Source organism: Armigeres subalbatus, chromosome 1, assembly GCF_024139115.2.
Source record: "Armigeres subalbatus isolate Guangzhou_Male chromosome 1, GZ_Asu_2, whole genome shotgun sequence".
NCBI lineage: Eukaryota > Metazoa > Arthropoda > Insecta > Diptera > Culicidae > Armigeres > Armigeres subalbatus.
The window spans coordinates 62,176,332-62,194,562 of record NC_085139.1 but is presented as its reverse complement, the minus strand read 5'-3'; the positions used below and the strand labels follow the sequence as shown (position 1 = coordinate 62,194,562).

Genomic DNA, 18,231 nt, shown 5'->3' with positions numbered 1-18,231 from the left:
AACACTTCTACTGTTTTATATTAGGTTTTCCGTTGGGTAGTTGTGTGTCATATTTCATCTATCAGCGCGATTTCTTGGAGGAACGATAGCACTTTTTTGCTTGGCGGCTGTCGTCGGCCAATGCCTCTCTTATGTTTGATTGGAGCCCAATTTTTCCGAGCATCATCATATCCTGGACAGTTGACTATAATGTGTTTGACAGTAAGAATTTGGTTACATTTTGTGCAATTGGGTGGATCTGTTTTTTCTAGTAGATAGGCATGCGTTAATTGCGTATGGCCAATTCGTAGTCTGGTTAGTATAACGTCCTCTCTGCGATTTCCTGTTGTCTCTCTAAATGGTGTAGTGGTATTTTTGCATTCTCTTAATTTGTTATTTCTGGTTGATTCCCATTCCAATTGCCATTTGTTAATCATATTTCTTTTAATGATGGTTTTAATTTCTTTGTGATCAACTATTTTTTGCATAATGGTGATAAGCTCGATTGGCTTCAGTATCGGCCTTTTCATTCCCGGGAATACCGATGTGGCTTGGGATCCAACAGAAGGTTCTTTTATCGGTTATGTTATTGTACAGTGTGGTTATTTCATCTTTGAGGGAAGATTTTATCTTTCTCTTTTCGATAGTTGTTATCACACTCAGAGAGTCGGTGCATATGATAAAAGCACCTACTCTATCTTGGTTTGATATCCACTTCAGAGCTTCAATTACCGCCATGGTTTCGACGCTGTAGATGCTAATTAAGTTATGGGTTCTTTTACGTATTACGTTTCCTTCCACAATTACACTAAAGCCGGTTCTGGAGTCTGTTTTTGATCCGTCAGTGTATAAAACTGTATGGAATCTGTATTTAGTACGCATTCGTTGAGCAAATAGTTGTCTTAAATCCAGATGATTGTTTCCGGTCTGGCTCGCGTGTAGAACTGTATTATCGACAAGTATTTGTTTTCTTTTCCATGGTGGAGTAGATGGTATGCAGAAAGGTTTACTACTCCATGGTGGAGTAGATGGTATGCAGAAAGGGATGTTAGTTGCTAGTTCTTCGATGATTCGGCTACTTCTAGTTTTTATGGTGTTTGGTTCAGTAGTTGGTCCTTGATTCCAAAGTTCCCCTGAACTGTTGCTGCTGAGTTCTTCTGTTTCGCTGTTTGATGGTTGACGAGCATTGTTGGCTACCTTTGCTGCAAATATCGCTAGTTTTTGGTTCAAAAGAAATCTGATGTTTGGGATGCCTGCTTCGGCCTGGATGCTTATTATTGGGCTGGTATGGAATGCTCCTATGATAATTCGTAGAGCGCTGTTGTGCAAACTTTCGAACCGTTTGATTACCGTGTCGCTAATTGAAGATATGATCGGGGCTGCATATTGTATTTTTTCAAGTACGGTTGCTTTATAGATTTTTATCAGGGATTGGCGGTCTCCACCCCATGATCTGGATGCAATGGATCTTATAAACTGGACTCTCTGGGAGCATACTGCTCTTGTTTCCTCGATGTGTGTTTTGTAGGTGAGGTGTTGATCTAATGTTACTCCTAGGCATTTGTGGCATGATTTTTCTGGTATAGGGACATTGTTCAATATAAGTCTTTGACTTGTTTGTTTTCTAGATCTCGGGTGTTTGAACGCTATAGTTACACATTTTCGGTAGAGATTTTGAAGCCGGTGCGTTGTTCCCATGATTCAACCGATTTAAGCGCTGATTGTAATTTTTTTGTGAGATTTTTCCTGTTACCATCGGAGGCGAAAAGAACTACATCGTCGGCAAAGAGGAGTGCATTAACTTCGGCAGGAAGCTTTGCGCATATGGTGTCGATTGTAATTAGGAATAGCGTAACACTTATCACTGATCCTTGACATAGGCCATTTTCCATTATTGTTTCCTGTGACAGAGTATTGTTGGCTTTAACTTTGAAGGTCCTTCGTTCCAGGATTTTTTGGATGTATTTAACAAGATTGCCTCCTATTTTCCACTCACAGATTTTGTTTAGTACCAGCCTACGCCAAGTGGTGTCGTAAGCCTTTCTAATGTCGAGAAAGATTGCTTGTGTAAAGATCTTTTTGTGCATAGCTTCTCTAACTGCGGTGTCAAAGTGTGCTAGATAGTCCGATGTAGATTTCCCTTTACGGAATGCAAATTGGTGGTCGTTAAGTAGCCTACGTTCTTCAATTAGGTGCATTAGAGGGTGTTCACCATTCTCTCGAGGATCTTACCAAGGCAACTATTTAGGTAGATTGGTCTGTAGTTTCCTGGACAACTTCTTTCTCCTTTTCCCTTGTATATAGGAACCACTATGGATTTGGCCCAGCTTTCTGGGTATACGGAGCCTTCCCACAATCGGTTATATGTGTTAAGGAGCAGATGTTTGTACTCTATTGGCAGTTTGGTGATCATCGCATAGTGGATGCCATCTGGGCCTGGAGAAGATCCTTTAAGTCCTTCCATTGCTTCTTCAAGCTCGTTTCGGGAAAATACTGAGTTATATCCGGCTTCTTCTTACTGGTTTATAAGTATCGGGGATTGTTCGATGTTATTTTTATATGCCAGAAATGCTGGAGAGTATTCCCTATCACTGGATATTTGTCCGAAGTGTGCAGCAAGACTATCAGCAATTCCTTTGTTGTTAGTTGTTTTTTCATTATTGAATTTGATTTCTCGGATACGTGGGCTTTTAAATTTTCCTTGAATTTTGCTGAAGTTTTTCCACATCTCCTTGGCAGACGTGTGGACGTCTTCCCAAGATTTCTTCTTGGCTTTTACGATGGTCTCTTGTGCTTTGATATTTGCATCTCGGAATTCTTGGGTATGTTGTGGATGTAGAGTTCCCTTTTTGTTTCTTTGCAAGCTTCTAAGAGCCTTTCTTCTTGCTTTAATGGCTGCTGCAACTTCTTTATTCCACCATGGCACCTGTTTACCTGTGATGGTTCCTTTTGTTTTTGGAATCGATTGCTCAGCAGCTCTGTTTATCTGCCTTGTTATTTCTTCGACTTGGTCAACAACGTTATCTATGTAGGTGATGTCAATCGTATTTTGGTATTTTTCCCAATCTGCTTCATCAATTTTTCACTTAGGGAGACGTTGTGTTTCCTGTAGTATTTGCGGCATCAATATAATTAGGGGTATGTGGTCACTTCCATAGGAGTCATCTGAGACGGTAAGTTCCAGAGTACCAGCTAGTACATCTGAACAACAACATATATCGATGCAGGATCCAATTGCTGTAGCACTATTCACTTATGTGTTTTCACCATTGTTGAGCACTACAAGATTTTCTTCGTCAATGATTGACTCTATAATTTTTCCTCGGCAACTGATTTCGTCTGAACCCCATAGTGGGTGATGTGCATTAAAATCACCCATCACTATCATAGGCAGGACCGGATTTAGCCGGAAGGGGGCCCCGGGGCCGACGGTATGTGGGGGCCCCAAAATGTACAAAAAATGTTGGTTTTGGTACATAAGATTTGTGGGGGCCCGGGGCCATGGCCCCCCCGGCCCCCCCATAAATCCGGCCCTGATCATAGGTTTAGGAATTTGAGCGAGTAATTCAGAAATATCATCCTTTTGGATTTGGGTTCCGGGAGGGAGGTATACGTTTAGTATGTTAGCATTTATTGGTGCACCTACTTTTACGGCTACTGCTTCCAAATTTGTATTTAGGTCAATACTCTTGCTGTCTATGTCCTCTTTTACTGCCGTTATCACTCCACCAGCTGATCTGGCTCCACCAGGTCTTTGACGGTGGTATATTTTATACTTACTGATGTTAGCTTGCTGTTCTTTTTGGCACATTGTTTCCTGTAGACATACTACCAATGGGTTGATGGAGGCCATTAATAGTTTTAAGTCGGTTCTTCTTTTCCTTAATCCTCTGACATTCCATGAGACCGCAAAATTTTCGTTGTTTGCTGGACTGTTATTATTTTGTGTTATTTTTATATTATTTGGGATTGTTTTGACTACTTGTTTATCTTGGGTATGGTGTTGTGGTCTCGTTTAAGCTGTTAAATATTCTTACTACATATTATCGTCGTGGTGGGTAGATCCTATGGATTGTTCTGAATCCGATTCAACAAACTCCATCTGTTCACATGGTTGCATTGATGTGTTTCCTTTTTTCTTCCTAGGTGGTGAGAGCAAGGTGTTATCCAGACTCCTTGTGTGTTTGGGGCTGTTTTTGTTGGTATGATTTCAATAGATTTTCGAGCTTGTTGCAATCTTCTTTGAGTTTTTCCGCCTCTTTTTCTGCAATTTTTCTTCTATGTTTTTTCTTTCTTGTATGCTTTGTGAACTGAGTCTAACGTCTCCTGCATTTCCTCAATTTTTGTTTGCATTTCCGTCACTTTTTTTCATTTTCCTGGCAACATTTGATCAATTCTTCTTTGTATTGCATGAGCTTTGTCTCGAATTGTACTTCCATTTTAGCTTTCAAGGTGTCAGCATACATTTTCTTCTCTTCATTTAGCTCGTTGATTTTAGCTACGTAGGCTTTGTTTTCATTAGTAAGTTTTTTAACATCTTCTTCAACTGATGATATCACTGTATCTGAGTAAGCTGTTTTGCTCTCTGATTCAACAATGTTTCTGGCTTCCCAAAACGAAATGTTTCTGTCCACTTTCACTTTTGTAATAGATTTTTCTTTTTGCAGAACTGGGCACTCTTTGGAAAATGCACCATGCCCACCACCACAATTAATACATTTTGCTACGTTGCCATATTCTTCATGGTAGACTTCACTGCATTTACTGCACTTTAATCCTTGGCCGGGCAGCTGATGCTAGTACGACCAAACTTGAGACACTTGAAACACCTTAGCGGGTTAGGATACCATGGTCTTATCTGCAAGAGGAGGTAACCCAATTTGAATTCTTTAGGTGGCCTGGTTCCTTTCACGGTTATCACGAAAATGCCGGTAGGTATTTTATTGTCCTCCACGCCCTTCTTAATTTGCTTTACATTTATCACGCCTTGATCTGACAACATGTCTCGAATTGCGTCGTCCGTATCGTTTTTCACATCACGGCAGAACACTACCACTTTGCAGGAGTTCAATGATTTATGTTCATAAATCTTCACCGTAATTCCGTCCACTAGTTTTTCAATTTTAGCCAGGTTTTTGGCCTGACTTTCATTCCTCACTGTTACAAATATTTTTCCTTCTCTCGTTTTTTTAGCCGCAATTATTGTCCCACAGTGGCTCTGGATTGTTTTCTCCACTAATACTGGGGACACTCCATGGAAGCTTTTCCCCTCCTCCATCCTTTCCATTACCATAATTTTTTCCCCGGCTACACCGCCGGGGTTTTCCCCCATACGGGGGAAATTAGAACTGTTCATTAAATAAGCTCTGCTCGTTGGTTGGTTTTTAATTTGCACTCTTGGTAGACACTTGCGTTGCTTATTCGCGTTACCGATTTAGTGAGTAATCACTTTTACCCGAAAGACCGGAGGCGTAATTGGACACCTCTCAATGAATTAACTGCGATCGACCGATTGCGCCGATGCGACTTAACTCGACCGTAGTCAAACACGGAATGCCCCACCTTTTGGTGTAACAAAGTATAACGCAAGTTGGACCTCCCCCTCCCCCCAAAAGCGTTACGTAATTTGTTAACAGACCCTATGGGTATGCAATACCTTATTTTATCGTGTCGAAAATAGATCACCTTTTGTATTCTAAGATTTGAATATAATATTCTTGTAGACGAATCGATTTTGGACATCAGGAAGATCCGGAACATCGGAATTTACTTTGGTATTATGAGAGTGAAATCAATGCAAAGTCAATTATTTGAGCCTGGTTTGTCAGTAAAGGGTTGTCGGATTCACTGGAACGTTCAGAGAAGTAGCGAACAGCTTTTTCTTAACCGTTTGTTATAAAAATCTAAAAGCAAGATTATAGCCGTAAAATACAGTCCAGATAACTACTTTTATTCTTAAGCTTCTGTGGAAAATTCTAAGTCATAAAAACCCTAGCATCAAGGGAATGCCGTCCAAGAAATCTATGATCTCTGGTTTCAGATTTAAGGCAGTCCAGAAGAAATGGGTGAAATTTATTCCGGAATTCCACTGAATTTTGTTTCATTTTTTTGAAAACCATTTTTTCTGACGAAATTTTTTGAGCAAAAATCCGATATTAGAAATGCAAAACTACCCGAAAATCCACGGAAGTCGATTCCGATTCAAATCTCCCCTCAAACTGATTTTTTTTCGGACACCGCATATTTTTGTACCAAATGACTTGTGTTGTGACTGCTGATTCACTCGCCTGATCCCTACTTGTTATGTGTCCATTTATATAGTAAACCTATATACGACACACTGACTGACCAGTGACTAGCGGTGCGATAGCGAATGTGAGATACACAGAATAGGCAATAGCGGTTTAGTCTTACAGTGACCTGCATAATAAAAAGCCCACTTGCCGTTTTTCATATAAAATGGTCAACTTTGGAGATCTAGATCTCGATTGCGTGTGAACCAATTCTGCTGAAAATTTGACCAGAGTTCAGATATAACTTGAATTTTACCACATCTAAGTTTCGACTATATTGATTCATAGGGTAAATAATTATCGCGGTAATACCAAAACGATTTTTTTGGCAAATTTTTGGCAAAAATTTGGCAAAAAATTGGTTTTATAATATCTTAAAAACTACAACTCTTAGTGTCCAAATATATTCCGCAAACTTTTATGTACTGCCAAAATACGCATTTTTGTTTAATAAGTCATCAGTTTACAACCTATAGAATTCAAGATATTTAAAAAATAAATTTGTGCCAAAAAAATCATTTTGGTATTATAGCAATAATTTTTTTACCATATGAATCAATATAGTCGGAACTCAGGTGTGGTAAAATTCAAGTTATATCTGAGCTCTGTTAAAATTTTCAGCGAAATTGGTTTACACGCAATCGAGATCTAGATCTCCAAAGTTGACCATTTTGTATGAAAAACGGCGAGTGGGATTTTTATTATGCCGGTCACTGTATATACACTCTCGTGCTGGGTGCACGTGGTTAGCACAACTTGTACATACGGCCAAATGAACTTTTATGGCCTTTTTGACAAAATGACTTTCGGTATAGTGGCCTTCGGTCAACAGGCATCCGGCCGAATGGTTTTCGGAAAAACGGCCCTTCTACCTTCGGATGGCTGCTTCCTGCAATGTTGAAGCTTCGGAGTTGACGCGGGTAATGGGACGCACCCTTTGGTGGCTCTTACCGGGCATCGAAACTTGTTGTTCAAAGTTGTTGAAAGTACTCGAATCAACGTTTAAGCTGATCAGTTGGGTGAATAACTAATCTGTCGCATCTTTCATCGGTGCATCTTCGGATTTATCCTTGCTCCATTCAGGCGTCATGATCGTATCGTAGAGGTGGCAAATATCACCAGTTGTCTAGCACACCCACGCTTCCCTGTCTGCAGCAACATTTAACTTCCATCTCTAGAACCGAATACCGTTGACGGGACTCGCTCTGGTTCTTGCCGCTCTATTGCAGGCTTTGCTTCTCTACGCTCCTCAATTTTCCGCCAGGTCGTATCTGTAATCCACTCCTTCCGCTGAGTGCGCAGCCCATCCTAGTTGTCCTCGCTTGTTTCGATAAAGGCATTCTTGATGGCCCACTGCTCTGCTACGCTACCACCTTCTGGAACATACGCTTCCCGAGTTCCAAGTTCTCCAACGAACTATCTCTTCACGGCTGAATGTAAGAAGTTGATACTAGCCAGAGGGTTGGGGGATGGAATGAACTTCAACTTAAAAGGATATATTCTGGAAAAAGCGGGGGTAGGGGGGTAGCTAATATCAACGGTGAGAAGCGGTTGTGGTTCTCAAGCCGCTGGATACTATCCGCTCACCCAAATCTTCCTCGAGGAATCTTCCCCGGCAACAATACTATCACTTTGTTTTCTGTCTCTTCCCTTGGAAGGAGGATGGATGAATTGCCTTGAGGAGAAACACCCACACTGTCATAGCAGGTCGTTGCTGTTATACAAAATAAAACACTAAAATGAGATTGAAAGTCAAAAACAAGATTTCACGTTGGATTTAAACAATCGGGTACCAATAGTGGAGGTATTAGTAGAACCACATTTTTTTTTGAAAATTTGGAATTTACAACTTTAATATCTTAGCCAATAAATAAACCATGGGCATAGCCAGGATTTCGAGAAGGGGGGGGGGGCAACTTTTTTGGTCTTCTAAATCGTGGTTTTATAGTAGTTTTATAAAAACACATGAATATTAACATATGAAACCAAATCCAAACCAAATCGAAACAATAATGATTAAAACAATAATGGATTTAAAAATGCGTGATTTATTGCTCATCAGATATTTTTAAATAAAGTGAGAAAAATATTAACGAACTTAGTATTCAGAAAGAATATAAAATCGGCTATAACAATTATTATAAAAATCCTGCATTCTTCCATAAGTTTAAGAAAACTAGAACCATACATCTGAATTTCTAAACAAATCCTCTCTGAAATAATATTTATTATAAAATAGGAAGAAAATCAATATGCAAGCTTTCTCCAGGAATTCCTTCGATAATTTCTCCTGGCATTCTATCCGAAATTCTATCAGGGATTCTTTAGGAATGCCTTCTTCGGCAGTGTCTTCAAGAATTCCACCATAAATTTTGCCGGGAGTTGATCTGAAAATTCCACCATTATTTACTCCAAGAAAATCTTCACGAACTTCTTTATAGGTTCTGCAGAATTCCCTGCAATAATAATGTGACAATAATTTCGTGATGTTTCCCATAATTTTCAAGAATAAGAATATTCTGTGGAAATTCCGCAGAATTGCCAGTAAACATTCCTGAGAATTTCACGAAAAATCTTCGAATTTCTTGTGTAAATTCCATAAAATTTTCCGAGAATTGTTTCGAATAATTTCTTGTGAAAATTTCAAAGAATTTCTCTAGGAATTCCACCGGAAATTTATACCGAAATTATACCTAAAATGAAATCAACAATGGAATTTTCGGAGGAATTCCTAGGTTAATTCGCAATGAAATCCTGAAAGAATTTCGGTGGAAACTTCAAGATTTCCATTGGGAGATCCTCCAGGAGTTTCTCCGAAAATTCCTCCTGGAATTCTTCCACCGGAGTTCCACCGGCATTTCCAATTTCTCAAGGATTTCCTTCGAAAATTATTCCGGTAGTTCTATCAGTAGTTCCTCTGAAAATTCTTTCGGGAATTTCGGCAGAATTGGAATTTATTTAAGCTTCTTCAGGAATTTATATAGATTTTCCACCAGAAGCTCCTCCGAGAATTTATCTTCGAGCTCCTCAGAAAATTCTCCGGGAGGTCCTCTGATGATGATGATGGTCCAGCTACAAACCCCAACAAAGGTTTCAGCTAGACAAGATTTGTCTATAAGATGAATTCTCTTGTTTCCGAGAATGCTTCTGGAAGTTTCCCCGGGGTTCCTTTGAAAATTCTCCCGGGAGTTTCTTCAGAAATTCTTCCAAAAAATTACTTTGAGAGTTCCTCCGGGAATTCCACCAGCAATTCATCCAGGAGTTTCTTAGGAAATTCCTCCGGGAGTTCCACCTAGACCTGTGCGCCGCCGCCGCCGGTGGTTTTACACACGCCGCCGCCGCCGACGATTTTGGGTCGGCGCGCCGCCGATCATAATTTTGCCACGCCGATGACTAATCGCAATAAACAAATCAATTGACTGGAGTCGAGTCTAGTAAAATAAGAGACACTGAAGATGGCCTTACAGTTGTGAGACAATACATCGTGGTGGAATTGATTGGAATAGTACTAAACTCGTGTTATGATTGTTGTTGTTAGTTAGTCGTTAGAATGTTGTTGAGGTGGAACTCGTCAGAATTCAATTTCAAATCTACCTCATGTGATGGTGTATCTAAGACAGTGTGGTGACAAACATTGGTTAATAAATAGGTTGGTTGATTAGTTGTGAATTTGAATTAGGTTATCTACTAGAATTTAATCTACTTAGTAGAATAATACAAAAAATGTTTAACTGGTCTTTGGAATTCGTCTAAGCCAAAGCCTCATTCAGTTGGGCACCCAAATCTGTAGGCAATGTGTCCAACCCTCTGTGCAAAAAATTCTGCTCTTTGATTTTACTCCATCTAAACGATTTTACAATCTTTACTAAGTAAATGCTAGAAGTCTATTTGAATTTTCTAAATGTCCATATCGTTTGGATGGAGTAAAATCAACACTGTAAGACAACACTGCCTGTAGGTGACTCACAAATGATGTTTGTTGTGGTACAAAGGCTTTTGTGAAGGCTTGAATACATGCCCAAACGCCAAAACCACCTGGTATAATTCTTAGTAAATTCCTCCAGATATTCGTCCGAAAAGTTTCAATAAAATACCTCAGAAAATTACTCTATGTATTTTTCTGGAAATGTCTTACGAAATTTCTCCGAAAATTCGTTTAGAAATTCCATTACGGATTTCTTCAGAAAATCCTTCAAGAATTCTTCAGGAAATTCCTTATGGAATGCATAAAAAAAATGTTTCAGTAATTTCTACGAAAATGTTGTTAGGAATTTCTTAGGAGAATCGTTGAGGAATTCCTTAGAAAATTTCTTTAGCGATTCCTCCGGATATTTCTTAACAAATTTCTCAAGAAATTCCATTTGGAGTTTTTTCAAAAACTGTTTAGCAACTCTTTAATTTTTTAAAGCAATACCTCCTTATGAATTTCTTCGGCAATTATTCTATGAATTCCATAAATAAATTCTTCAAGAGATTGCATATAAGATTTCTTCCAAATTTTCCTAGGGAATTTCTTCAGAACTTCTTCCAGCTATTCCTTTAAAACATTATCCGGGAATTCTTCCAGAACTTCCTGCAGGAATTCCATCGAAAATGCTTTCATGGGTTCTTTACGAAATTCTTTCAGTAATACCTTCGGATTTTCTCAGTGTTAGTTGTTTATTTTGTTTGTTTTATTTTTTCGAAAATTCAATTAGCAACTCCACCGAAAACTATTTCATTCTCTAATTAATTTTTCAATGGATTTCCTGGAATAAATCTAAGTAGAAATCCCGGAGGCTTTTCGAAGAAACTTTTAAAGAAATCCCTTGAGAAATATCCAAAGAAATTCTTGGTGTATTTTTTTTTAGAATATTCAAGAAAATTTTTTTTAAGGTCCTCTTAATCTTCGGGGACTCACGCCGATGTCAAAAGTACAACATTTTTGAAAAAGCACGCTTCTCGTTCACAACAGAAGTGGGACTGCGTTAGCGGTTGGGGATCAAGCGAGTCACGGAAGGTTAATAAATTTTTGAAGAATTTTTGTAGAAATTCTTGGAGGGTTTTGTGCAGGAATTTCTAAATGTCTTTCCGAAGACATTTTTAAAAGAGGGCCTGATTGGATTTTCAAAAATAACGTTTGAACTACTTTAAGAGATTTTGAAGGTATTTCTGAACGACTTCCCAAAAGAATTCCTAAAGGAATTTCCATAGGAATCCATAGAGGAATTTCAGAAGAAATTGTTGAAGGAATTTTCTGAGGTATTCTCAACGGAATTTATGAAGAAATTTCTAATAGAATTTCAGAGGAAATGCCTACTGGTATTTCTGAAGTAAATCCTAGATTTCTCCATGAATTCCTTCGGATTTGTTTTATAATTCTCCAAAAACTCATAGGAGATTCGTCCACGAATTCCCTCGGAAATTGCCTGAAGAAATTTCACAAAACTCCTCCGGAAACGAATTTCAGAAAATCTTTCGGAAATTCTCTCAGCTATATTTTGGAATTTCTCTCAGGAATTAGTTCAGAAAAAGTTTCTTCAGAAATTTATTTAAGAAAACCTTGGGGAAATCGTAAAGATATTTTCCCAGTAACTCTTTAAGAAATTCTTAAGAAGTTCTAGCACGAAATTTTCTTAAGAATTCCTGAAGGAATATCCGAAGAATTCCCTGAAGGTTTTTTTTTTCAAAGTAACTCCTGAAGGAACTTCTGACAGTCTTAGATATCTCCGAAAATTCCTTTGTATATTCCGTCAAGACTTCGTTCAGAAATTCGGATATACCTTCTGAAAATCCTTCGCAAAATCTTTTTGAAATATCTACAGAGAATGTTTTAGGAGTTCCTTTGAAATTGTTTAAGAATTCCAAAACATTCTCTAAAAACTCCTTCAGAAATTTATTCACGGATTATTTCGGAATTTCTTTCAACTTTGGAGATTAGCTTTGGAATTTCTTTGAAAATTTATTTGTTATTTCTTCGGAAGATAATTTTAATAATTTCTTCGGTTTTTTTCAGTAATTCCTCTAGAAGTTCATTAGCAAGTTCCTTGACAATTTTTCCTGAAATTTCCATAGGAATTCTTCCAAAACTAAGTTAAGCAATGTATAGAGAATTGTTCCGGGTAATCCTTTGAAAATTCCACCAGTAAATTATTTTGTAATTTTATGAAGCTACCTACAGGCACTGACAAAACTAGCTCTATACACATCGTTATGGACGTAAAAAATGCAGATTATCGAATTATCTAAGAGTTTGAGTTGATAATAGTGCTCTCAATAGTTGGCAGCGTGGTGGATAATGGTAAATGGCGCAGACGAATGAATGAATCACGAATTAAACAAAGTATACAAAAATGCAGATATAGGCAGGTTGATAAAATAAGGCAGATAACAAAGAGTTGGACATATAGTGCGAATGCAGGAAGAGAGATCAGCTAAAGAATTTACAGAGAAGGGCAAGCATATAACAGTGAACACACACTTGGCAGCCTAGTTTTTGCATTTGTTGAGCTGGAGCTGCAACAAAGCTGGGACATGTCCATCCATATTACTCCGATGGTTATCTGCAACGTATTTTGGGAACGTAAATAAATATATGCTTCCGCCACATGGATAATATGGTCACTTATTTCTACAATACATACCTTAGGAACTATGAATTCCCGATAATTAGAATTATAATAAATTGTTATTCAGCAATGACTGACGTGTTGAATTATTTTGACAGCTAAACATCAAGCTGCGTAAGGTTCTCAGCTTATGTTCACTAATGTGAAATTCACGTAAATTATACCGTTTATTTTGGTTTAATTAAAAAAGTTTTCAGTCAAGAATCATGTGCCACTTCTTACTTTTTATAGATATCAGGTAAAATGAGTGGTGTGAGTGAAATTTAGTGGCTACGTGATTTTTCACGTACCATTAATGTGTAGATTATTTTTAGTGATATGACACCGAAATCTTATTCTTAACACAGGAAACAGTGAAGCAGGATTTATTGTTAAAATTTGATTAATCAAAAAATAACAAAATAGTGGTAATTCAAATAACATTTTGAAATTAGGTATTGATTAGTATCACCGGCTATTGACTATTTCGAATGTGCTGTTTTATGATCGGCAAACGCAGAATATTGCAATTTTAATCCGCTGAAGTCGGTTTTCATACGGACGATTCCTACCGTGTGAATCAAAACCGCGTAATTCAAAACCGTGAATCAAAACCGCGTAAAATTGATTTTTTCGTCCAGGCCGGCTCACGCCGCCGTGACGCCGCCGCCGATAATATGACCGGCGCACAGGTCTAGTTCCACCAGAAGCTATTCCAGGAAATTATTCAGGCTTTTTTGAGTAAATCATTTAGGCTTTCTTCAGAAATAAAGCTGGAAATTCCTCCCGAAGTTCTTCCGATAGTTTCTCTGGGAGCTCATCCGGGAGGTCCTCTAGGAATTCTTCTAGGAGTTCCACCTGAAATTCCTCCGGGAGTTTTTACGGGAGATCTTACGGGAGCTCCTCCAGCAGTTCCTTCGGGAATTCCTCCGAGAGATCCACCAGCAGTTTCTACTAGAATCTCTCCGGGAGTTTTACCGGCAGTTTCTCCGGGTGTTTCTCTGAAAAGGAACTCCCGGAGGAACTCCCAGAGTAATTTCCGGAGGAACTCCCGGGGGATTTCCTATAGGAATTTCCGGAGAAATTATCAAAGGAATTCTCGGAGGAACTGCCGGTGGAACTTCTGGGGAAATTTATTGAAGAACTACAGGAAGAATTTCCGGAGGAAATCCTGGAGGAACTCTCTTAAGAATTCTGATGAACTCCCAAAGGAACTTCCGTAAGAATTCCAGGAGGAACTTCTGGAAGAATTCTTAAAAGAACCTCCCGGAGGAATTCATGTAAGAACTCCCAGAGAAATTCTCAGAGGAACTTCTGGAGGAATTTGTAGATAAATGCCTAAAGAAATGCTAAATGAATTCCTGGAAGAAAGCCTAATTGAATTCCCGAAGGAACTACTGGTGGAACTTCAGAGGAACATCCGGTGGAATACCCTAAAGGAAGAGAAAAAATATTTCTGAAGGAACTTCCGAAATTCCTTTTCCCGTGAAATTCCTGCCAAATATCGTCCATGAATTCCCCGTAAAGTTCCTGGAGGTATTACCGGAGAATTTCTTGGAAAAACTCCTGGAAGAACTCCCAGAGTAACTCCCACAAGCACTTCCGGAGGAATTCCCAATTCCCTAAAGGAATTTCCGAAAAAATATCTGAAGGAATTCCCAGAAAAATACCAGGAGGAATTAATGCAGAAATTCCCAGATGAAATCGTGGAAGTATTCCCAGATGAATTGCTGAAGAATATCCCTGCGGTTGGCTCCGAAGAAATTTCTGGAAGAACTCTTGGCAGATATCCGAGTAAATTCCGAGTGAAGTCCGGAAGGAATTCTAGTACACTTCCGCGGAAAATTTCCAGAAGAAATACCTGAAGGAAATCCTGGAGAAGTACCTGAAGAAACTCCCAAAAAAATACCTGTAAGAATTTCTGGGGAAATTCTTGGACGAATTCCAGGAAAAATTCATGAAGATATTTCTAGAGGATTTCTTGAAGGATATTCTGAAGTAATTGCGAAAAGAATTCCAGATTGGAATGCTAGGAAGGAATGCCCGGAGAAGTTCCTAGAAGAATTTCCGAAGGAATTTCTTATAGATTTACAAGTGGAATTATGAAGCTAAATCGGAGGATTTCCGTCATAAATTTTTGAAGAAACTTCTTGTAGAATTTTGGGAAGAAATTCCGTATGTATTCTTGACGGAACACTCGAATGCATGCCTGAAGGAAATGCCGGATTCTTCCTGAAGAGAGAATAGCCGAAGAAATATCTAGAAGTAAATCTTGGAGAGAAGAAAAGAAATCTTCAAGGAATTTCCTCATGAATTTCCTAAAAAAATTTAGTGGGGGGTTTCTAGATAAGAAGGAATTACAATTACATGAGAAGAACCGTCTAAGACGAATTAAGTACTATCCATTTAATTCCACCAGTTAATTTTCGTTATCTTTGCAGATACGTATTTCGACCACAACTGTGTGGTCGTCTTCAGTGTCTTGTACTTGACTCGACTACTTGACTTGACACTACTTGACTACTTGAAGTCGAGTCAAGTACAAGACACTGAAGACGACCACACAGTTGTGGTCGAAATACGTATCTGCAAAGATAACGAAAATTAACTGGTGGAATTAAATGGATAGTACTTAATTCGTCTTAGACGGTTTAATACATTCCACTAAACGAGCTTAATATATTTTTCTGTACATGAGAAGGATTTTCGAACGATTTTCAGAGGAATTTATGGATAACTTTCCGGAGGAATTCAGAAGTTCCCAGGGGAGCCTCTAGAAGGATTTCAAGGAGAATTTTTGAGCCCGCAATGTTTCGAGTTGTTTTGAACTTTCATATATTATGGATCCTGGATGCCCTAATAAGTTTTGGGAATCTTTTGAATTTCAACCACCAATTTCTGTATATTATTGGATCGTAAAGTGCACATGTTTGAGGGAATTTATTTCAGTACCCGTTCAATCTTTCCACAATTTTTTCCCCCCTGCCCCCCCTTGGCTACGCCCTTGAAATAAACTAGTAAATTTGCTAATAAAAGTGATATTGATTTCATCATTTAACATCAACAACTACCAAATATTGCTTGCACCACTAATGGGTGTACTGTTCCTTTAGTGGCGGTAGAAATTAATTTTGGTTCCCATAGTGGTGCTTTCCATTGATTTGTTTTGAGACTCGCCACTATTACTACAGTTGCACTACTATAGGTGCAAGGGAGTCAAGTTTATTATGGCAAATCATTGTTTTCAATAGTTTTTCAAGCGATATCTTAGGAAAAGTTGTATTTGACATAATATTTAAAGCACGACGCACCAACGCACTACAACTCAACACATCCACGCAGAATAAGCCAACTTTTTTACGATATGATCGGTTATTGTATCTACTGCGGTTATCTGGGGAACCTCGCTAGTATAAAACACCGTCTTTTCTAGTCAATCTTGATTTAAATACATGTGGATGAAAAAGACTTATTCACATTACATTCAATCTGTTTCATCAAATTTCTACGCATCTTTGAATTTCTCGCATATCAATCTCTGATACAATCCCACAAAAAAGCAAGATCCATTTTAGAATCAAGGAAATGTATTATATCTTCACCTTTCTTTTCCTTTCAATTTGCAGCTACATTCGGACTCAATAGCTACCCTAATCGGGACTTATTATCAGGCAACCCTCGAAAATTCACATGACATTTCTTCCACATTATGCAGACATATTTTTCGATATGCTCCCATTGCTCCCATTCCAGCATAACATTACTTTCCCCTTTTTGTCAAAACAAACAGTTGTTTTTGGTCACTGTTTCATAGTTATCATCAGTCCATTATCAACATTAGAATCAATAACATTAAAAAACACCGTCACCAATAAAGATGCTTGCATGCTAACAATTATTCATGGATACGGAACATTCGACTGAATCCTATTTGCTCGAATCGTTTACCCTTTCTTACAGTCGATGTGAGAGGGGTCTTATCAAGCTCCGTCATTAAACAAGAATACTATAGTGATACCAATTCAGAGCAGTCCACAAATAGTCCAGCTTATACGTTAGTATTGCATTCAAAGCATATCAGTATATGATTCTGATAATCTCAAACCCAAAGTTTTCTATGGTACATTGTATGGCATTATATAGGGACTGAAGTATCAATACAATAAACATAAGTACACGTGATACAAACAATAAATAATAAATCTGTCCAAAAGTCACAGCTTCAATCTACATAGAAAAAACGAGCTTCTGATGAAGCACTAATTTCCAGCAATAACCATTAACATTTCAATTTGCTCCTCATTTCCAGTTGGTTTTATCCACCATCCACATCATTCATTCAGATAAACATAGGCCGTCATAAATATCAGGATTCGATCACGAGCTAATTCAATAGTGAAGTGAAGACACATCTTCTTCACAGTCCCAAGCCAATCATACTCCGTCGGATAAAAACGTAAAACCCGTTTTTGAGCATAAGAAGACTGAAAGTCATAACCTCAAATATACATATGTTCTACTTTCACAGCCGCTGATTGTAAGCCATCAGGATCATTTGGCCGAAAGAGTCGTTGGTCGAAAGGGTTTGGTTGAAAGGGTTGTTTGACCGAAAGGGTCGTTTGGTCGGAAGGGCCATTTGGTCGACTCACTTCGCGCTTCTCACTTTTTACAGCGAGAAGTGATAAATAAGGAGTGAGACATCTCACTAGTCACCTTTTACAGCGTGAAGTGTGGAATGAGGAGTTAGAATTGAGACATCTCACTTCTCACTCCTCATTTATCACTTATCGCTGTCAAAAGTGAGAGGCGCAAAGTAAGTAGTGAGACGTCTCGCTACTCACTTTGCGCTTCTCACTTTTTACATTGAGAAGAGGAAAACGAAGAGTGAGATGTGAGACGTCTTCCTTCTCACTCCTAATTTTTACTTTTCAAATGAACTATTTGGCTAAATGACCTATTCTGCCAAATGTCCTATTCGGCCATATGACCCTTTCGGCCAAATGTCCTATTCGGCCAAATGACCCTTTCGCCTAAATGACCCTTTTGGCCAAATGACCCTTCCGGCCAAATGACTCTTCCGGTCAAATGACACTTTCGGCCTAACGACCCTTTTTTGTCTTTATTATAGGGTCATAAAATCATAAAACGGTCTCTGGCCAGTGGCCACTCAGTGCCTCTTAAACATACTGAGTAAATCACAGCTCAACTCATAAGCGTGTACATCTCAGCGCAAGTATATCCAGTCCACACAAGAGGCAGCATCAACCAATGCAATATTATTATTTATTATTTATTGAGACTAAGGTTGAAGTGGCCTGTGCGGTATATAAGAGCCTTCTCCATTCGGCTCGGTCCATGGCTACGTGTCGCCA

General features: G+C 38.6%; 1 pseudogene; it reads right to left on the bottom strand.

The window, feature by feature from the left end:
* Positions 1-3,542: 3,542 nt before the first annotated feature.
* On the bottom strand, positions 3,543-5,529 carry LOC134205648 (uncharacterized; annotated as a pseudogene).
* Between the last annotated feature and the right edge of the window lie 12,702 nt (positions 5,530-18,231).